Source organism: Rattus norvegicus, chromosome 3 (assembly GCF_036323735.1).
Source record: "Rattus norvegicus strain BN/NHsdMcwi chromosome 3, GRCr8, whole genome shotgun sequence".
In the NCBI taxonomy this organism is placed as follows: Eukaryota; Metazoa; Chordata; class Mammalia; order Rodentia; family Muridae; genus Rattus; species Rattus norvegicus.
The window spans coordinates 157321745-157342711 of NC_086021.1; the positions used below are offsets into that span (position 1 = coordinate 157321745).

The following is a 20967-nucleotide window of genomic DNA, read 5'->3' on the forward strand; positions in this document are numbered from 1 at the left end:
GTTCCTGCCCACCCTGTGCTCTAGGCAGCTTTCTTTTTGGATAGTCAGTGGAGCGAAAGTGGGGTCCTACCTGTGAGCTTAGGTGGAAGGGCCCTTCTGGCAGACCAGCTCTCTGCCAGCAGGTTTTGTATCCAAAGGCTGTGGACAGCCTCATCTCTGGGTGCAGATGCAGTTATACACAAATGTTTATATAGTTCCACCACATTGAATTATATGATTTAATTTTACAAATCCATAGGGGCACAGAATATACGTTTTCCCTTCGGCATCCTCAGATAATGTATAATTCTTAAAATTTAAAAATAGAATCGGCATGCATATTTATATATAACACAGGTGTGATATATACCAAATGGGATGTGCTATCTAGCATATTAGTTCTGTGCATACCTCTGTTGATATTTTCTCTCAGAGAACATTAGTTTTATATTCTCCTATCCAGAAGTGAGATGATTCTTTTTCTTTAAAGGTTTAAAACAACAGATCTTATACAAAGTCAACCCTATGAGTGATTTTTTGAGCTATAGATAGGATAGTAACAAAGGCCTGGCTGTGATTTTTGGGAATGTTAGTCATCCACATGACTCAGTTAGATGTTACTGTAACGTTGCTGTTATAACTACAGGGCATATCTTCCTTGAGATGGAAGATTATTCACTATATTTCAGTCTTCTTACATAGAAAGTAAGAGTCTTCATTTATACAGGAGGAACTGCAAGTGCCTATGAAACTTGGATATCATCACAGAGAATAGAACATACTTGACACAGACTTGTTGATAAGAGCCTCAGGGTTCTTTGCATTTGATTCCATTTACCCGCATTGCAGTTGTTCTCAGACAAAAACTCAAGAGGATTGGGAGTACCTTTATTGAGCAAAGCATAGGTTTTTCATGGGAGGCTTACAATGGTTCATTTAAAAGAAGTGTGTGAAAAGTAAAAGGAAGACAATTGTTCAGGTGTACATAACTGGACTGCATATCTCTGCGACTCCTGGCATCCAGACTGAAGGGTGATTCCATATTAGAGTTCCAGAACTATAATCAATGTCTGCAAGTGGTGGGTAACAGTCCAGTCAGGCTCAGAGTCTCATTCAGTATAACAATTGAATCTTACAGCATTCATATTTTGCTCATAATAATCAGGATACAGTTGAAAGTAACATATTTCTCTCTAAAAATGGAAAGAAATATAGATCGTTAGGGATATTAAAATTAAAAAGAGTATAATAATCCTGCTAAGTGAAATGGAAATGGTAACCATGTAAATGACACACTGGTCATCCCAGTGTCCTTGGGTCCCTGGATATTCAGCATAACTCTTCAGTGGACTATGTCATTGACAAAATTGTCTAAAGTTCACAAGATTTTATGTGAACAATCAAGAACTCATGAGATCCTGAATCCGGTTACACAACATGAGTCCCCAGGATCAGGGCCCATCTAGTTCTAGACCTTGACAATCATTAAGCATGGCACATGGAAAAAAATCAAAGAAGGGAATATTGATGTGAAAATAAGGTGTGATACAAATATTGGAGAAGATAAGTGCTGCCACCCACATTATCAGAGGAATCCAATGTGTAAGACAGCATCTGGCAGTTGAACAGGATTTCAACAAGAGGGATTAAAGTCATGAACATATGGCAGATCTTTTAGATGCACGGGACCAACCATGTAGGAAAGGTGATGGCAAGCAAGTAGGTTTTCTGGAGATGGCCCACCATTTTGCATAGCTGTGATTGGTGTGCTCTGAAAGGCATGGATCAATCCCAAAATAGCTTCTCACTTCTGATATTGCTTTCCTGCCACTATTACTGCTTAATAATTTCTGGGCATCATCTCACAATATTGAGCACAGATTCTTCATATCAATATGAAAACATATTTTATGTAGTAGTGCTGTTTGAAGACTTCTTAGAATTTAATGAAAATGAAGGTACAACTTACCCTAACTTATGGGACACAATGAAAACTGTGCTAAGAGGAAAACTCATAGCTCTGACTGCCTGCAGAAAGAAACAGGAGAGAGCATATATCAGCAGCTTGACAGCACACCTAAAAGCTCTAGAACAAAATGAACCAAATATACCCAGGAGTAGTAGAAGGCAGGAAATAAACAAACTCGGAGCTGAAATCAACCAAGTAGAAACAAAGCAATCCCACTAAAATCAGGGACTAGACAAGGCTGCCCACTCTCTCCCTACTTATTCAATATAGTTCTTGAAGTTCTAGCCAGAGAAATCAGACAACAAAAGGATATCAAGGGGATAAAGATTGGAAAAGAAGAAGTGAAAATGTCAATATTTGCAGATGATATGATAGTATATTTAAGTGATCCCTAAAGTTCCACCAGAGAACTACTAAACCTGATAAACTCCTTCAGCAAAGTGGCTAGGTATAAAATTAACTCAAATAAATGGATAACCATTTCTCTGAACAAAAGAGAAACAAGCTGAGAAAGAAATGAGGGAAATGACATCCTTCATAATTGCCCCAAATAGTATAAAGTACCTAGGTGTGACTTTAGCCAAGCAAGTAAAAGATCTGTATGATAAGAAATTCAAGTCTCTGCAGAAAGAAATTGAAGAAGACCTCAGAATATGGAAAGATCTCTCATGCTCCTGGATTGGCAGGGTTAACATAGTAAGAATGGCCATTTTACCAAAAGCAATCTACAGATTCAATGCCATCCCCATCAAAATACCAATCCAATTCTTCAGAGAGTCAGACAGAACAATTTGCAAATTCATCTGGAATAACAAAAAACCCAGGATAGCTAAAACTATCCTCAACAATAAAAGGACTTCTGGGGGAATCACTATCCCTGAACTCAAGCAGTATTACAGAGCAATAGTGATAAAAAATGCATGGTATTGGTACAGAGACAGACAGATAGACCAATGGAATAGAACTGAAGACACAGAAATGAACCCACACACCTATGGTCACTTGATTTTTGACAAAGGATCCAAAACCATCCAATGGAAAAAAGGTAGCATTTTCAGCAAATAGTCCTGGTTTAACTGGAGGTCAGCATGTAGAAGAATGCAGGTTGATTCATGCTTATCACCCTGTACAAAGCTTAAGTCCAAGTGGATCAAGGACCTCCACATCAAACCAGATACACTCAAACTAATAGAAGAAAAAGTGGGGAAGCATCTCGAACTCATGGGCACTGGAGAAAATTTCCTGAAGAAAACCCCAGTGGCTTATGCTCTAAGTTCAAGAATAGACAAATGGGTTCTCATAAAACTGCAAAGATTCTGTAAGGCAAAGGACAATAGTTAGGACAAACGGCAACCAATGGATTGGGAAAAGATCTTTACCAATCCTGCAACAGATAGAGAGCTAATATCCAAAATATACAAAGAACTCAAGAAGTTAGACTGCAGGAAGACACATAACCCTACTAAAAAATGGGATTCAGAGCTAAACAAAGAATTCACAGCTGAGGAATGCTGAATGGCTGAGAAACACCTAAAGAAATGTTCAACATCTTTAGTCATAAGGGAAATGCAAATCAAAACAACCCTGAGATTTCACCTCAAACCAGTGAGGATGGCTAAGATCCAAAACTCAGGTGACAGCAAATGCTGGCGGGATGGGGAGAAAGAAGAATGCTCCACCATTGTTGGTGGGATTGCAGACTGGCACAACCATTCTGGAAATCAGTCAGGAGGTTCCTCACAAAGTTGGACATTGAACTACCTGAGGACATAGCTATACCACTCTTGGGCATATACCCAAAAGTGGCCCCAACATATAACAAAGATAGGTGCTCCGCTATGTTCATAACATCCTTATTTATAATAGCCAGATGCTGGAAAGAACCCAGATGCCCTTCAACAGAGGAATGGATACAGAAAATGTGGTACATCTATACAATGGAATATTACTCAGCTATCAAAAACAACGAGTTTATGAAATTCGTAGGCAAATGGTTGGAACTGGAAAATATCATCCTGAGTGAGCTAACCCAATCACAGAAAGACATACATGGTATACACTCATTGATAAGTGGCTATTAGCCCAAATGCTTGAATTACCCTAGATGCACAGAACACATGAAACTCAGGAACGATGACCAAAATGCGAATGCTCCACCCCTTAAGACTGAACTCCCAGTGAACTAGATTGTTGGGGGGAGGGCGGCAATGGGGGGAGGGTGGGGAGGGGGACACCCATAGTGAAGGGGAGGGAGAGGGATTAGGGGGATGTTAGCCCAGAGACCGGGAAAGGGAATAACACTTGAAATGTATATAAGAAGTACTCAAGTTGTTAATAATAATAATAATAATAATAATAATAATAATAATAATAATAATAATAATAAAAGGGAACAAGAATACCCTTGGGAGAGAATAGGGAGGCATAGTTTAGAAGAGAGGCAGAAGGATCACCCATTCAGAGCCTGCCCCACATTTGGCCCATACACATACAGTCAGGGAACTAGATAAGATGGATGAAGCAAAGAAGTGCAGGCTGACTGGAACCGCACTCTCCCAATCTCTCCTGAGAGACATAGCCAGAATACAGCAAATACATAGGCGAATGCCAGCAGCAAACCACTGAACTGAGAACGGGACCCTCTTGAAGGAATCAGAGAAAGGACTGGAAGAGCTTGAAGGGGCTGGGGACCCCATATGAACAACAATGCCAACCAACCAGAGCTTCCAAGGACTAAGCCACTACCCAAAGACTGGACTGACCCTAGGCTCCAACCTCATAGGTAGCAATGAATAGCCTAGTAAGAGCACCAGTGGAAGGAGAAGCCCTTGTTTCTGCCAAGACTGATCCATGAGTTAACGTGATTGTTGTGGGGAGGATGGGTAGGGGAAGCCCATATATAAGGGGAGGAGGAAGGGTTAGGGGGATGTTGGCCCAGAAACCTGGAAGGGGAATAACAATCGAAATGTAAATAAGAAATACTCAAGTTAATAAAGATTAAAAAATAATAGTGCTTTTTAGATGAATTAATGACTATAGAATTCTTGATTCGATTCAATAATTTTAGATAGAAATTTAAGGAGAAGGTTTTATTTTCCCAGAAAGATGTAATAAAGTTAAAATCAAGAACAGTACATGCACCTCCTCATAGAATAATGAATGAATTATAATGAATGAAATGAGCTTTAAAGATTCAAGTAAGATGAGAAAGAAATTTGAGACATACCTTAGATCAATGAAAGACATTAATTCTAGGTAGTATCCAGGCATGATGCTAACAGTGTGCACTGGAATTTAGCAAGGACATGTGAAACTGTTGTTTTAAACTTATAATGAGTTTATAGAGTGAAACACTACTTTGAACTGACTATCTACAACCTTCCATAACTCCTTTTTTTGAAATTTCATCTGTGAGGTATATTCTAAAAAGCTAAAAAATACTCAGAGAAAAATAAAATGTAACGTGTAGTTGTAGTGGGATATTCTCTATTCACAAAATGTTTATATTTACTTTTTATATAGTATATATGTATATCTGTCTGTCTGTGTGTATGTACATACATATGTATGCTTAATAATATTTATTATTAAAATGTATGCCTATATGTATACATGTGCACTTTTGAAGTTGAATGGTTGTCATCAGCCAAATTTGTGTGTGTGTGAGTGTGTGAGTGTGTGTGTGTGTGTGTGTGTGTGTGTGTGTGGTGTATGCTTGACTTTAATTTTACACTTTTTCATTTTCTATGATTCACAAAAGGTTAATGAATTCCTAGGCTCTTACCTATCTATCAAGAGATCCCCAAGTAAAAGCAGCCAAGTAACTAAGTTTCTTTTCCCAATACTCTCCTAACATCAGCAATCAAAAGTCAGAAACCATTAGCTTCTGGAACCAGAACAGTAAGAGATAGTTAAAGGCCAGAGGTCATGAACCTTTGGTCTGCTTATAACCACCACACCTCAGTACCTGAATGACTGTGTGGGGCTTTTAAAAGTAAACCTTGTAAATGATGGTGAGGTTGGGAATAAGAGACTCTCTTCTGACAAGCAACCATATCCACAACACTTTATTCTGTCAATGAGCAAAAATTCAATCATACCCTTGGAAGTAAAGTTCCCAGCAAATGGAGAATAATAATTGTTATGGACTTTTCCTCCTCATCTGTGCACAGTGCTACTTTAGAGGAATTGATGCACTCAACAAGTGTATCTATTTTTCTTATTGATCATCCCCACTTTCTCTCTATAAAAGTTTGCACATGATCTTTTCCTGTGCACTTCATTTATATTACCTTGCTGCAAGCATAAAATACTAGCACAAAACCCTTCTCAGATATTATACACCGGTCCTATTTTTCACAAGGTTTTTTCAGCAAGAGGGGTCACTTAGTGTTCATACCTTCAGTTCTTCTGTTTGTTCTTGGAAGGGACATTTGCCCAGATTAGACAGGAACTTCCTGCATCTGATTCTTCCAGGCAATGATATATAGTACATTGTTTCTCCAGGAGTCCGCTTTAGAAAAGGAACAGGATTAATTGTATCACTTCTCATTGGTAAGTTTCTCTTTGTAGTAGCTCTTTGAAATGGAAATAATTATTTTTTATCATTTATTTCAGCATTCTTTAGCTGCATGGATTATTCCTCACACAACAAATAAAACTTATCTTCATAGAAATTGTTTCCCACCTTACTGGTTGTTTGATTATGAGCATCTTTCATGAGTTGTCTTGTGCTAATAAGAAGAAGGAAACATGACAAAAGAGAAGAATAAAATCCATTCAGTGGAATTAGGAATGAAAGGATTATATCTGTGAGTTACAGTGTTGCCAGAAACAACTCTATACATATTGAAAATTTAAGGGGCAGCACTGGATACCTTTGGCCTGTTTGGGGCTCTTTTCTTTCATGGCCACACGGAAAGCTGCTGAAGCTCAGGTTAATTAATTATCATCTCCAAAGGAAGTGTCGTTGAAAAGGGTCCTCTAATCCAGAGAGGAACACCAACTTACAGAAGGTTTTCTGCTCAGTATGAAGAGTTCAATGGAAAACACTTCAAAATTCAAGTTTATGATTTGTGCACATACCCTTACTCTAACCCACAAGTTCTTGTATATTTATCCCCAGCTCTATCCCTTCATAAATAACTACATTTCTACACATTTCTCTCCAATACTCACATTTTCTCAAAATATCCATATATCTATACCAATGCATGAGCATAGTACCTCTGCCACCCTGCCCAACTTCTCAGGAGACAAGGCATTACCAAATACACACCTTTATGGCATAGAATTCCCTCTCTAAATGACATTGGTGGAAGTCAGACTCAGTCTTTTTACATGTGGTTTTAACCATTTCAATTTCTCCAATTTCCTATGAAGAAAGGAGCACAATTGTTTTGTAGTTCTGTATTTTTATTTACATGTATGCTTTAATTTACTTTTGTAGCTAACACTTTTATTTTGGATCCATGTCAATATTATTGCCATCTGAAAACACACACAAACTACTTCCAACAGAATGATTTTCAGGACCTTTTTCTGTGTACATCTTTACTCTAAGAAATAGAAGAAATAAGACATCAACGTTGGAAGTCTGTGACTAACATTTTTCAATATTGTTAATAAGGTAGAACCAGCCTGGAATAGAAACCAAAAGGACAGGTAAGAACCATTCCCAATACATGATCTGCTCTGAGAAGAAGGGAGGCTTTAGAATGCAGCATGAATTGAATGATCCTATTAATTTCAGGATAAAAGGTAGTCACACTTTGCACCTCTAACAAGGTTTCAGGTTGGTTTGTTCACCTAATGATCACCATTAATACCTACATTTAACACAGAGCATCCCTTTCATTTGGTTTCTAATTATAGTTCCTTCAGTGGACAGGAGAATTTGGAATGCTACACACGAGGGGAAACTTCATCACAAATAAATAGAGCCTTTGAGTGTCTCAATTCTAAATTTGATCATTGATACTAACATATCTCATGGCATTTTACTCACTTGTGCAGTTAACAAATTGGCACTTACATATTCATTGCGGAGGGAATCTCAGATACATTTCCTGGAAGAAACCAAGCTAAAATAATAGAATTTGTCCTTTGAAACCATGAGTAAGGACAATCTTCCCTGGAATGATGCTTATCCTGTGTCTACATTTCGACTCAGGTATACACTGAACAATAGGCATCTTTGTTATATGTTTGGATTGCACATTTTCCTTTTTTGTAATTTTATAATTTTAACATTTACTCAGGTTTTTGGAAAGTCTAGTATTCGTGCCTTGACTAACAAATTGGTTGAGTGTAGTATGTTTCAGGGGTTGACTCTACATTGCTGAATGATATAGCGTACAAGGTGGTCATCCTTCACAGTTGGTTACTAGTTGCATCGGTCATAGGTCCTAATGTTTTTTTTTTTTTTTTTTTTTTTTTTTTTTTTTTTTTTTTTTTTTTTTCAAAATTAGGACTCTAGTTCCTAAATGCTGCTCCAGGATCATTCCAAGGTCACTAGAAAAAAGGATGTATAATCTCCAGGTTAATTTGAAAATACAAGCCTACAAATTCCATGCTGGGAATTGCTCAGATGACTTTACCTGTCCTTTAGAGGTCTCCATACAATTTGAAATTTGGCTCATTGTGCATGGTTAATTATTTTTTTTTGGATGTAATAAGCAAAGGCGAGGTTTATTATGGAGATCTATTACGGGGATCTCCAGGCTGACACATATCCCGTGCAGGAGACAGAGGTGTCGACCTGGACTTTTAGAAGCAAGGGATTTTTATAGGGTGAGGAACAGGGGGATGGGGAGAGTCGGCTCGGCTATAAGTGATTGGCTCATTCAAACATAGCAGTGAGATTACAGCACAGCAGAAGAGTACGTGCTGACTGGGGCATTCGATTTTAGAAGCCAGGGGCTTATCAGGGTTTGAAGGACATCTGGTTAAAGTGTGGCTCTGAGTAAGCTTGGGGAGGTGCCTTCCTGTCAAATGGTTTATGAGTCAGTCGAAATAACTCGGGCTGGTTCCTGCATTCCTTTTCTTTATCTTTATGGTCTGTTAGTCCGGGTGGGGCTGCCTGGACTTGTGTTTCACAGTGTTTAGCCCTGAGTCTGTGAATTTTGAAACTTATTCTTTTAACTTCATATTTTTGAAACTTAAATCTGTATAATTTTCCTTTCATTCTCCTCTTCTTCTACTAAGTAATTCTAATCTTAGAATTTTGATATCAAGTCTCGTATTTGGTCTCACCAGTTGTCCTAACTGACTGGTACTGTTGTCTCAGAACCATCAACTGAACAGTACCCACTCGATTTTTAACAAAAGCAATTAACCTGCTTGTCATGCAGGGGCCAAAAACTAAAACCAAGAAAATTATTAGTAATGGGCCAGCCATAGCAGAGAGTAGGGTAGTCATCCAAGGAGACCGAGTGAACCAAGACTCAAACCAACCTTGTTAAGTGTCTCTATCTTTTTGTAGGAGTCAAGCCTATTCCCACACCTATCCCAATGGAACCCAGGGCAAACATGTTGAGTGTCCCTCTAGGTCCCAGCTCTCAGCCCCAACAGCTAGTATGCGGCTGGTGAGGGCTGAGAATTGACGGCTGTCAGAGTGGTCAGCAGCACCAGGTACGATCCTTTCTAGTGAGGCTCAAGTGTCTGGGCTCTGTGTCATCGTATGTAGCTGAGTCTCCGACCTGGAACTGATGAGATGTCTCAGGGGTCCCTGGGGTATAGGCTGTTGCCAGCTGTGACCAGACTTCTTTCTGTATCACCTGTAGGTCTTTTAGCCTGGCATACAAATCATTATTACTATGACATGTTGGTTCAATAACATCATCTAATACAGCTGAGGCCCCATATAAGATCTCAAAGGGGGTAAGGCTGAATCTGGAAGGGATATTTCTTGCTCTGAAGAGAGCAAGAGGGAAGGAGTGCCACCCAGTCTGCCCCAGTCTCCATGGCCAATTTGGTCAGGGTCTCTTTATAGTTTTATTTATTTACTCTACCTGTCCTGAACTTTGAGGTCTGTAGAAACAATGTAATTTCCAATCGACCTCTAAATACTTGGCCACACCCTGGCTTACCTTGGCAACGAAAGTCGGGCCGTTGTCTGACCAGATTACCTTGGGCACTCCAGACCTGGGGAAGATTTCTTCCAGTATCTTCTTGATGACTGCCGAGGCCATCTCTTGCTTGGTGAGGAAGGCTTCTATCTATTCCTAAGAAAGTATCTACAAGCACTAGGAGATACTTGCGATCATATTTTCCTGGTTTTATCTCAGTGAAGTTCACTTCGACTTTTCACTAAACTCTCTAGGTCTCTTTGCCCTGTTTGCTTGCTATGAATTCACTTATTGACATACCTTATACTTTTTACTCTCTCTCTGCCTAAAATCTTAAAGTCTATTACATACACCTTAACTATTTGGACAAACTTTTTTTTTTATTAACTTGAGTATTTCTTATATACATTTCGAGTGTTATTCCCTTTCCCGGTTTCCGGGCAAACATCCCCCTCCCCCCTCCCCTTCCTTATGGGTGTTCCCCTCCCAACCGTCCTCCCATTGCCGCCCTCCCCCCAACAGTCTAGTTCACTGGGGGTTCAGTCTTAGCAGGACCCAGGGCTTCCCCTTCCACTGGTGCTCTTACTAGGCTATTCATTGCTACCTATGGGGTCAGAGTCCAGGGTCAGTCCATGTATAGTCTTTAGGTAGTGGCTTAGTCCCTGGAAGCTCTGGTTGCTTGACATTGTTTTACTTTTGGGGTCTCGAGCCCCTTCAAGCTCTTCCAGTTCTTTCTCTGATTCCTTCAATAGGGGACCTATTCTCAGTTCAGTGGTTTGCTGCTGGCATTCGCCTCTGTATTTGCTGTTTTCTGGCTGTGTCTCTCAGGAGCGATCTACATCCGGCTCCTGTCGGTCTGCACTTCTTTGCTTCATCCATCTTGTCTAATTGGGTGGCTGTATATGTATGGGCCACATGTGGGGCAGGCTCTGAATGGGTGTTCCTTCAGTCTCTGTTTTAATCTTTGCCTCTCTCTTCCCTGCCAAGGGTATTCTTGTTCCCCTTTTAAAGAAGGAGTGAAGCATTCACATTTTGATCATCCGTCTTGAGTTTCATCTGTTCTAGGCATCTAGGGTAATTCAAGCATTTGGGCTAATAGCCACTTATCAATGAGTGCATACCATGTGTGTTTTTCTGTGATTGGGTTACCTCACTCAGGATGATATTTTCCAGTTCCGACCATTTGCCTACGAATTTCATAAAGTCATTGTTTTTGATAGCTGAGTAATATTCCATTGTGTAGATGTACCACAATTTCTGTATCCATTCATCTGTTGAAGGGCATCTGGGTTCTTTCCAGCTTCTGGCTATTATAAATAAGGCTGCAATGAACATAGTGGAGCACGTGTCTTTTTTATATGTTGGGGCATCTTTTGGGTATATGCCCAAGAGAGGTATAGCTGGATCCTCAGGCAGTTCATGGCCAATTTTCTGAGGAACCTCCAGACTGATTTCCAGAATGGTTGTACCAGTCTGCAATCCCAACAACAATGGAGGAGTGTTCCTCTTTCTCCGCATCCTCACCAGCATCTGCTGTCACCTGAGTTTTTGATCTTACCCATTCTCACGGGTGTGAGGTGAAATCTCAGGGTTGTTTTGATTTGCATTTCCCTTATGACTAAAGATGTTGAACATTTCTTTCGGTGTTTCTCAGCCATTCAACATTCCTCAACTGTGAATTCTTTGTTTAGGTCTGAACTCCATTTTTTAATAGGGTTATTTGACTCCCTGCGGTCTAACTTCTTGAGTTCTTTGTATATTTTGGATATAAGCCCTCTATCTGTTGTAGGATTGGTAAAGATCTTATCCGAACAGTTGGTTGACGTTTTGTCCTAACCACAGTGTCCTTTGCCTTACAGAAGCTTTGCAGTTTTATGAGATCCCATTTGTCGATTCTTGATCTTAGAGCGTAAGCCATTGGTGTTTTGTTTAGGAAATTTTTTCCAGTGCCCATGTGTTCCAGATGCTGCCCTAGTTTTTCTTCTATTAGTTTGAGTGTGTCTGGTTTGATGTGGAGGTCCTAATCCACTTGGACTTAAGCTTTGTACAGGGTGATAAGAATGGATCAATCTGCATTCTTCTACATGTTGACCTCCAGTTGAACCAGCACCATTTGCTGAAAATGCTATCTTTTTTCCATTTGATGGTTTTGGTTCCTTTGTCAAAAATCAAGTGACCATAGGTGTGTGGGTTCATTTCTGGGTCTTCAATTCTATTCCATTGGTCTATCTGTCTGTCTCTGTACCAATACCATGCAATTTTTATCACTATTGCTCTGTAATACTGCTTGAGTTCAGGGATAGTGATTCCCCCTGAAGTCCTTTTATTGTTGAGGATAGCTTTAGCTATCCTGGGTTTTTTGTTATTCCAGATGAATTTGCAAATTGTTCTGTCTAACTCTTTGAAGAATTGGATTGGTATTTTGATGGGGATTGCATTGAATCTGTAGATCGCTTTTGGTAAAATTGCCATTTTTACTATATTAATCCTGCCAATCCATGAGCATGGGAGATCTTTCCATCTTCTGAGGTCTTCTTCAATTTCCTTCTTCATTGTCTTGAAGTTCTTATTGTACAGATCTTTTACTTGCTTTGTTAAAGTCACACTGAGGTACTTTATATTATTTGGGTCTATTATGAAGGGTGTCATTTTGGACAAACTTTTTATCTAAGTGAGTCCATTTCTGTATCTGGCAAAGTGAGTCTTTTTTTTTTGTTCTCTGGGGAGTATAGCTTTCCCCTCAAGTGTGCCATTGTCTTTTTTTTTTCATTTAAGCAATTTGGGCCTTTTCTTCTGTCATGCATTATAAGTGAGGCCATCCATTAGTCCAATCCCAGTCCCAGTGGCTGTCTCCTGCAGGCCTGTAACCAGGATAGGCTCCTGCATAGCCATTTCTTGAGCCACTTGATCTGCTTTGTTACTGCCCCATGTCACTGAATCTCTTCTCTCCTGATATCCTGAGCAATGAATAATACTCACGGTTGTTGGCTTCATCAGGTCATCCAAGAGATGGTAAAGACATCTGCGGCACTTTTGTGCTGGGGGGTTGGGGTTCTGCCATTCCAGATGACATTGTGTTGTCCACCATGGCAGCACCCACTTATCTCTGACCTTCATGAAGAGAACTGTTTCCGTCTGTGAACAAGGTCCTCGGCTTTCAGCAGGGGTCAATCAGCCAGTCGCAGAGGTCTTTCTTCCACCTATGGGCTTCTGCCAGTACTTGACACTCGTGCTATGGTGGCTCCAGGTCTGGATTGGGCAGCAAGGTGACCAGATTGCCCCCAACCAGTGGAGCATCTAGTCCATGGCAGCTGACCAGTGGTCCCATCCTCTGGGACATTTTATTCAAAGGCAAAACATCAGCCACTCTATCACAGTTTAAGTCCTGGAATGGGTGATAATTGTTAGTGCCTGGCTGGCAGGAGTGACGTGTTCCAGGCAGAACAGCACTAAGCCACACATCTCCCAGCATCAGGTACTGGTGCACTGAGACAGGTCTTAAGCTCCACATACACAGTCTGCAGATATGCATACACATGGCCTCACCCAGCCAATTCAGCCCACACAAGCCATTTTGGAGAGCAAATTTCTTATGAGCAAGGGATAGGGGCAGTCAGGGATGACCATGAACTAGTGGGTTACCCGGCCCACGCCAAGGTCCACTGTTCTTCGGGCAGTTCATAAGTATCATTTGTTGTTGGTAGTCCCCTGTACTCATGGTCTTTTGCTGGACACTAGTCCATTTGGACATAGGAGCACAGAGTGTTAGGCCCTCTGCATTCACAAAACAACTGGGCAGGCTTTCCTTCCATCTTTGTGCATAGTCAGCACTCTAGGACCAAGAGGCTTGCCTTTGGAGTCACTGGGGAGGCCCCTCTTGTTCTTCCTGTGGCAGTCCTTGACCCAGTGTACTTTTTCTTTGCATTAGGCACACTGATCTTTAGCCAGGAATTCTCTTCTCTACTGTCTTCCTAGGTTCCCTAACTACTGTGGCTAGTATATGTTCCTCTCTTGTCTTTTATCTCTATTTATCTCTCTAACTTCCTCTTCTTTTTGTCTCTTTTCCCTAGCTTCCTGCTCTTTTCATCTTACTTCTTTCTCTTTCTCAGTCTCTCTGTTCAAACTTACTTTCTCAGTAACTTATATTAACTCTCAGCAACTTAGCTTAACCCTTTAAATTTCTGTAACTTTCTCTTCATATACTTTCCTTATCTTAGCCAGATTGGTGGGGCTTTTTCCAGCCCCTTGGAGATCCACCCTTGGAGCCTGGGGGCAGACCCGGAGCACTCCCTACCTTCAGGGGTATTGAAGTCAACAGTCAGGAGTGAGGGCCTTCCATCCATGTCTGGAACATTCTTTCTGGCCTCTAGTAGGATTTTGTCTTTCCTCAGTGGTAAAGAAGACCTGTAACAGTTCTCAAGTGGGATGGTGAGAAAACAAGAAGGGAATCTAGAGAATAGAGGTCCACTGAAGAGGACAAATAGCATTTAGTCACACCGCTAAACTAGGAGGCCTTTTTTGGACAAAAAGGCCATTGTAAATATAAGCACAAGCTTTGTCTATGAAACAGAAAGGCGAGCAGAGGGGCAGCCTATCTGTTACCGGCTGCCTCTCTGGACTTAGATTTTCCCTTAAGGAGTACCTCTCTTCAGTGTCAGCTTGGTGGCTTTGCCTCTCAAGTAAACCAGCCTCCAAATGACACTAGGCTTCTAGTAACAACTAATAACAAAAGGATGGAGGGATGGTTAGAAACTGGGTGCTAGATACTAAGCAGCTGACAAAAGAATTGTAACCAGTTCACCTGGGGCTTCCTGTCTCTTACATCTAATAAAGAGATTGTTAATACTATAGTACCAACCTTTAATAAAAAAAAAAAAAAAACAAAAGTATAGCTCTCCCCGTGTCTCTGAATACCAGGACTACAGTAGTAGTCCTTCACCAAGCTGTCTCACTTGGCTAAAGGCCCATGGAAAAGAAAACATTAATCCTGACCTTGGCCACAGCCAAAGCCTGAATTCTAAATTTTGACTAGCAAAACAAAGTTCTTCACAGTTTGTTGTAGATTCTTTTTGAAACTATTTTAGGGGCTTCTCTGCTCCCCAACCTGGGGCATCTCTCCTTGGGGAGGAGGCTCAAGAGAGAAAGATAAAACTCCTGGCAGAAAACAAATTCTCTCAAGCAAATTATTTTCATCTTTTAACTTAAGCACCAAGAGGACCAAGTAAAACTCATTGACAAACAAAGCAAACAGTTCCATGATTTCAAACACAGTCGTCAGTCCAAGATTTTAAACACAGTCGTCAGTCCAAATTCAAAAACGAAACAAAAGCCAAAAAGACACTAGACAATACCACAGAAAACAAACCAGACAAACAAGTCCAAGACAAAGCATCCTATAACCAATTTCCACAGATGCCTGGTACCTTCAGTACCTGGCCCAAACTGCAGTTTAACCTTAGCCACTTCTGGGATGAGATGGACCATCTGATTCCACCTCCCAAGAGGATTCCAGAGTGTCCTCTTTCCCTAACGTCCTTCCAATGGTCCACCATCAAAGACAAAGGGGTTGTCACAGTCTGCCCCATGGCAAAGAAAAAGAACACCAAACACAGAAACAGAATACAGACAACAGACACTAACACGTCCAAGCACACTTGTCCGCACCTATACTTAAATAGGCAGCCGAACGCGACCTCCGACGGAGTGGGATTCCTCATCCACTCCCGCCTAGGTAAAAGGAGCACTCCATTTCCTTTGTTTCAGAAACCCACAGTCAGGTCCTCCTGACTGCCCACAGTCGGGCTCTCCCAACTGCTCTCCTCCCATGGAACGTCTTCCAGGGGCTTCAGCTTGCGGGAGCCAGATGATCCTCACAGACCTCAAAGGCAGCTGCACCGAGTAGGGATACACTCCACTCTCCTAGCACAGGGCAGGAATACACATCTACCCTCTTAGCACAGGGCAGGAATACCCATCCACCCTCTTAGCACAGGGCAGGAATACCCATCCATCCTCTTAACACTGATTGGTACTAAGACACACACATATACACACACGGCAGAACCAAAACAGACAGACACAGATTGACCAATGCGGCACTGCTCACACAGAAACACTCAGACAAACATCCAACTCACCTCCAAGGGGTCTTCAGAGTCTGGGGTGGTCGCGAAGATCCCGGACGAGCTCCCAAATGAAAGATCCTAGCTCGAGTCTCAGGATGGTGCGCCCCATCAAACACCAATCCCGGACGAGTCCCCAAAAGAAAGATCCCCGAAGAGAGACCCTTATTCAAGTCTTGGGAAATCGTGGACCCCAGACACAGAGAGACCATTTTGGATATAATAAGCAAAGACGAGGTTTATTATGGAGATCTATTATGGGGATCTCCGGGCCGACACGTATCCTGCGCAGGAGACAGAGGTGTCGACCGCATGGTGAATTTTAATAAAGCGCACACATGCACCTTTTGAAATATACCCTTAAGTTCTTTTTCTGTAGGTTCTCACCTAGCACATTTAACATCATTTTTGTGTCTTGCCATTGTCAATCAACTTTTTTGGGTTAATAGCATCTGCATCTAGCCTAGAAGAAATGGCCATTTTCCACTGTGGAATAGAATCTTACTCAATATCTATATTAGAAAACTTTCTCAGGTTCTGTATGTAAAGCACAGCTGAACAGAGAATGTGGGAGCCATAGTCTGCCCTGGTTGTCGATGTCAGTGGTCATATACAAGAAGGAAATAAGTATGATATTATCAGAGCAATACAATGACTCTTCATTTTCCAGAAAGAAATATTTACTATATAGAAAATTCCATAGTTTGCTGAAGTACACAAATAGTTATTATCATGAGATTTGGAAAAAACATATTGACATAAACCCACATACCAGAAGCCCCTTGCACTACATGACAGTGAGGAGGATGAAGCAAACATGGCCACATGTAACACTGGACAGAAAGGAGGCAGGATCAACAAGGATGCTGTGAACTCATAATGAGTAGTATGAGGGAAACTTCATTTCCCATAATAATAATTAGAATTAGGCTATCTAGAGATTGCAGTAAGGAAAGATGCAATTAATAAGGCGGAAATACCAAGTTTGTTCCTGTTCTCCCATCAATGTAAAAAGATATTTAATTAACCAAAGGCATCTATGACTTCCATATATACAGTGACATACTGGCTCCAAACAATACACATGTACAGACACACACACACTCGCGTGCGCATGCAGAAAGACACACACACACACACACACACACACACACACACACACACATAACTGAAATACTTGAAAGAGTATGAAAACATTCCTTCTTCAATAATAAATATTTGTGTTTCTGTTTGTCCTATTGTATGGTCCTTCATTAAACAGTGTACATTTCCATCTGGTGTTTAATGTCATTTAGCCAAATTAGAGGACACCTTATGTTAACTGTGAAATAGAAAAATATTGTTTCCTATTTACTTCCAGCAAATTTAAACAGAATAAGATGTAGAGCTCCCACCGTATGCTAGCATTTTTTGTTTTGCAGGATTTCTGGTCTGTGTGTGGATACTATCTCTTAGGAGTTCTTTGAAATCAGGTAGAATAATGCAATTCTGAGAAGGCATTTCAGTACTAAGAATGCGTCATTCTATCTGTAGTGTGATAAGACCTTCCATGAGCCATATGTTTCAGAAAATGAATAGTGTATATTGGAGATAAGCAAGCATGGTTACAGAAAAGACTGTAGTAATAGACTAAAAAAAAGGATAGTGCTACACATGGACAAATCAACACTGTCTCTCACCCTGGGTGAAGTACTTACCCATATGTGCATGATGAATGACTGATTTTTTATGTTGCTGAGATATGTGTCATCACTGTACTTGTTGTACAGAAATTTGAAGACATCATATACATCATTTAGTTTGTTTTTTCCATGAAGTTTCCTTTAAAATATTCCCTACCTCCCATGGTACTTTTTGCAGTTGCATGATTGAAGTTCAGAAACAGTACAAAGATGGCCAGTAGGAGCAGTGTTCCACATAGGGTTTTGCACATTTTCTTCTCAGATATGAAAGGGGAGCTTCAGAATAGAAGAGGTTTCAAGATGCCTGGGAAGTAAGTACACTTCTTTTATCTTAAATGCTGAACCTCCTATTTAGCCACACCTTCCAAATGGAATCCTCTTTTTGTTTACCTCACTATCCTTATTCTTGCCAACTTCAATACCTCTAGTACACTTGTTACTTCATGTATACCCATTTAGGATTTCTGCCACTTGTCTGACTTCTCAGCTTAGACCTTCCCATCACTAGACCTGGCTCTCCTCCTCTGCTTTCCAATATTGATTTTTTTTTGTTATCCCGAGTGGTAAAACATTTATTGGACCTGGATATCAAAGTAGAAATTAAATTTTTATTTTCCTTGGAACATTCTAAATGGCATTTTTGAGTTACCTGTTTCACCATAGTTCATGGGTACTTTTGAGTCCTTGTTTAATATCTGGTATTCCTCCCTTGGCTCTTCTGTCATGTGCTGTAGGGATTTCATTCTCAAATTTCTGGAGAAGTATTTTGTTTGCTAAAACTACTGTGGTAGCCATTATTGTAGAAAGCTTACAGTGTTAGTTTTGCAGGACTCCTAAAAGACCCCTATGAATTTAGATTACAAAGGTCACAAGGTCCTAAAGGATATTTCTAGGGCAAAGATCTGGGATCTAATGATAGATCCTGGGGTATATTGTATCAGGGAGTCCCAAGGACACACTGCTTGAAACCTGTAATTTCTATTTAAAACTTGGCACTTGAGATTTTAAAACATAGAACTATTTTCATATTATAATGTTTGGAATAGTGTCCACAATATTAAAATATTAATATGTAATACCAGAATCAGCTCTCCACTTGGGAATGTCTTTGAATAATTTCAAATGGTTGTGCTTTGCATAGTGGTAAAAATGAAATTTTATTTTCATTTATTCATTTAACTTAAATTATCCTTCATTCACGAATTCTTTACAATAGTTTGCCTGTTTAGAATCTGAGAGTTAAAGGTTAATTTACTTAAATTAAACTTAATTATCTTATCATTAGTTTTATACTATTAACTTAAGACTTTAGAGAATATGGTGAATAAAACACCTTAATATGTGTATACCAGCCCCAGTTAATGCCCTTAGGGAAGGTCATCTGAGGGTATCACAAATATTACCCCTAGAAATATTACCTGAAGCAATTAGTAATTAATATTTACCCCTCCTTCCAATTTGCACTTGTGCACAGATTAAACCTAGGTCTCCTGCTCCCTACCTACTACAACAGCATCCAGAATAAGCTTGACCCCCAGGTACTGTGACACACCAAGATCACAGGTGACACCACAACGTCTGTACCAATACTGGGTCTAACTTGGTCCCTCTGCGACATGGAGAACACAGGAATATTGCCTAAACAGAGGCATGCATCCCTTCTGGTTTGCAGCTGTGCCTGGAGTGTTCCCAGGGATTTGGGTCCTCACCAATTCGTATAAAACTTAGAGGAAGCTTGACTCCTGGTAACTCAAACACACCAGAATAATAGGATCTCATAGGCAGCATGACTCACAGGAAATCTGACATACTCAGGACAAAAACACCAAATGACAGAACAAAGAAAGACTATTGAAAGTAAGGAAGGGGTTGGGGATTTAGCTCAGTGGTAGAGCGCTTGGCTAGCAAGCACAAGGTCCTGGGTTCGGTCCTCAGCTCCGGAAAAAAAAAAAGAAAGTGGTAAGGAAAAAAGATCAAGTAACATATAAAAGCAGACATTACAGAATTACAGCTGACTTCTAAACAGAGATTCTAAAAACCAGAAGAACTTAGGCAGATGTCATACAGACCCTAAGAGAAGACAAACGCAGGCTCAGGCCAGTATACCCAGCAAAACTTTCAATCATCACAGATAGAGAAACAAGATATTCCATGACAAATCAAAATTTAAACAATATATTTCCTTTGTTAATACAGTCATACAGAAAATAAACAGAACTACAAGTCCAATACAAAGAGGGGAACTACCCAGAAGAATATGCAAGAAATTAGACTTCTGACAAGTAACAAAAATAACTAAAAAACATAATTGTACCTCTAACAACAATATTAACAAGAATCAACAATCTTTGGTCCTTAATATCTTTCAACATCAATGGACTCTAATCCACACACCCCAGAAGACATAGATCTGAAATCTTTAGAAGAAAAAAAGATCAAATACATCCAAGAGGAGTAGATGGCAGGTAATCAAACTCGTGGCTGGAATCAACTAAGTAGAAACAATTAGAACTATACAAAGAATCAACAAAACCAGGAGCTGGTTCTTGAAGAAAATCAACAAGATAAGCCCTTAGTCAAACTAAGTAGAGTACATAGAGACAATATACAAATTGATAAAATCAGAACTGTAACTAAAGACATAAATCAGAACTGAAGAAATTAAAAAAAAATCAGATCCTACTGCAAAAGCATATACTCCATGATAGTGGAAAATCTAGGTGAAATGGATGATTTTCTAGACCAATATTAGGTATCCAAGTTAAATTAGGATCAGACATACCACCTAAACAACCCCATAACTCCTAAAGAAATAGAAGCTGTCATGAAAAGTCTCCCAACCAAAAAAGCACAGAACCATATGGTATTTGTGCTGATTTCTTTCAGACCTTTAAAGAAGACCTAATACCAATACCTGTCAAACTATTCCATCAATGGGAAACAGAAGGAATACTACCCAATACTTTCTATAAAGTTAAATTTACACTGTTACCTAAATCACAAAGACCCACAAATAAAGGACACTACAGAACAATTTTACTCATGAATATTGATGCAAATATACTCAATAAATTCCTCACAAACTGAATTTAGGAATATATCAAAATGATCATTCCCCATGATAAAATAGTTAGGCTTCATCCTAG

At 40.0% G+C, this 20967-nt stretch overlaps 1 pseudogene across 1 annotated transcript; it reads right to left on the reverse strand.

Annotated features, from left to right (window-relative positions):
- Positions 1–846: 846 nt before the first annotated feature.
- Positions 847–17985, reverse strand: Andpro-ps1 (androgen regulated protein, pseudogene 1; annotated as a pseudogene). Its single transcript, XR_010065130.1, has 4 exons — positions 17837–17985; positions 7227–7322; positions 6348–6461; positions 847–1172 (listed from the first exon to the last, which is right to left on the reverse strand). The product of XR_010065130.1 is annotated as an androgen regulated protein, pseudogene 1 (transcript).
- Between the last annotated feature and the right edge of the window lie 2982 nt (positions 17986–20967).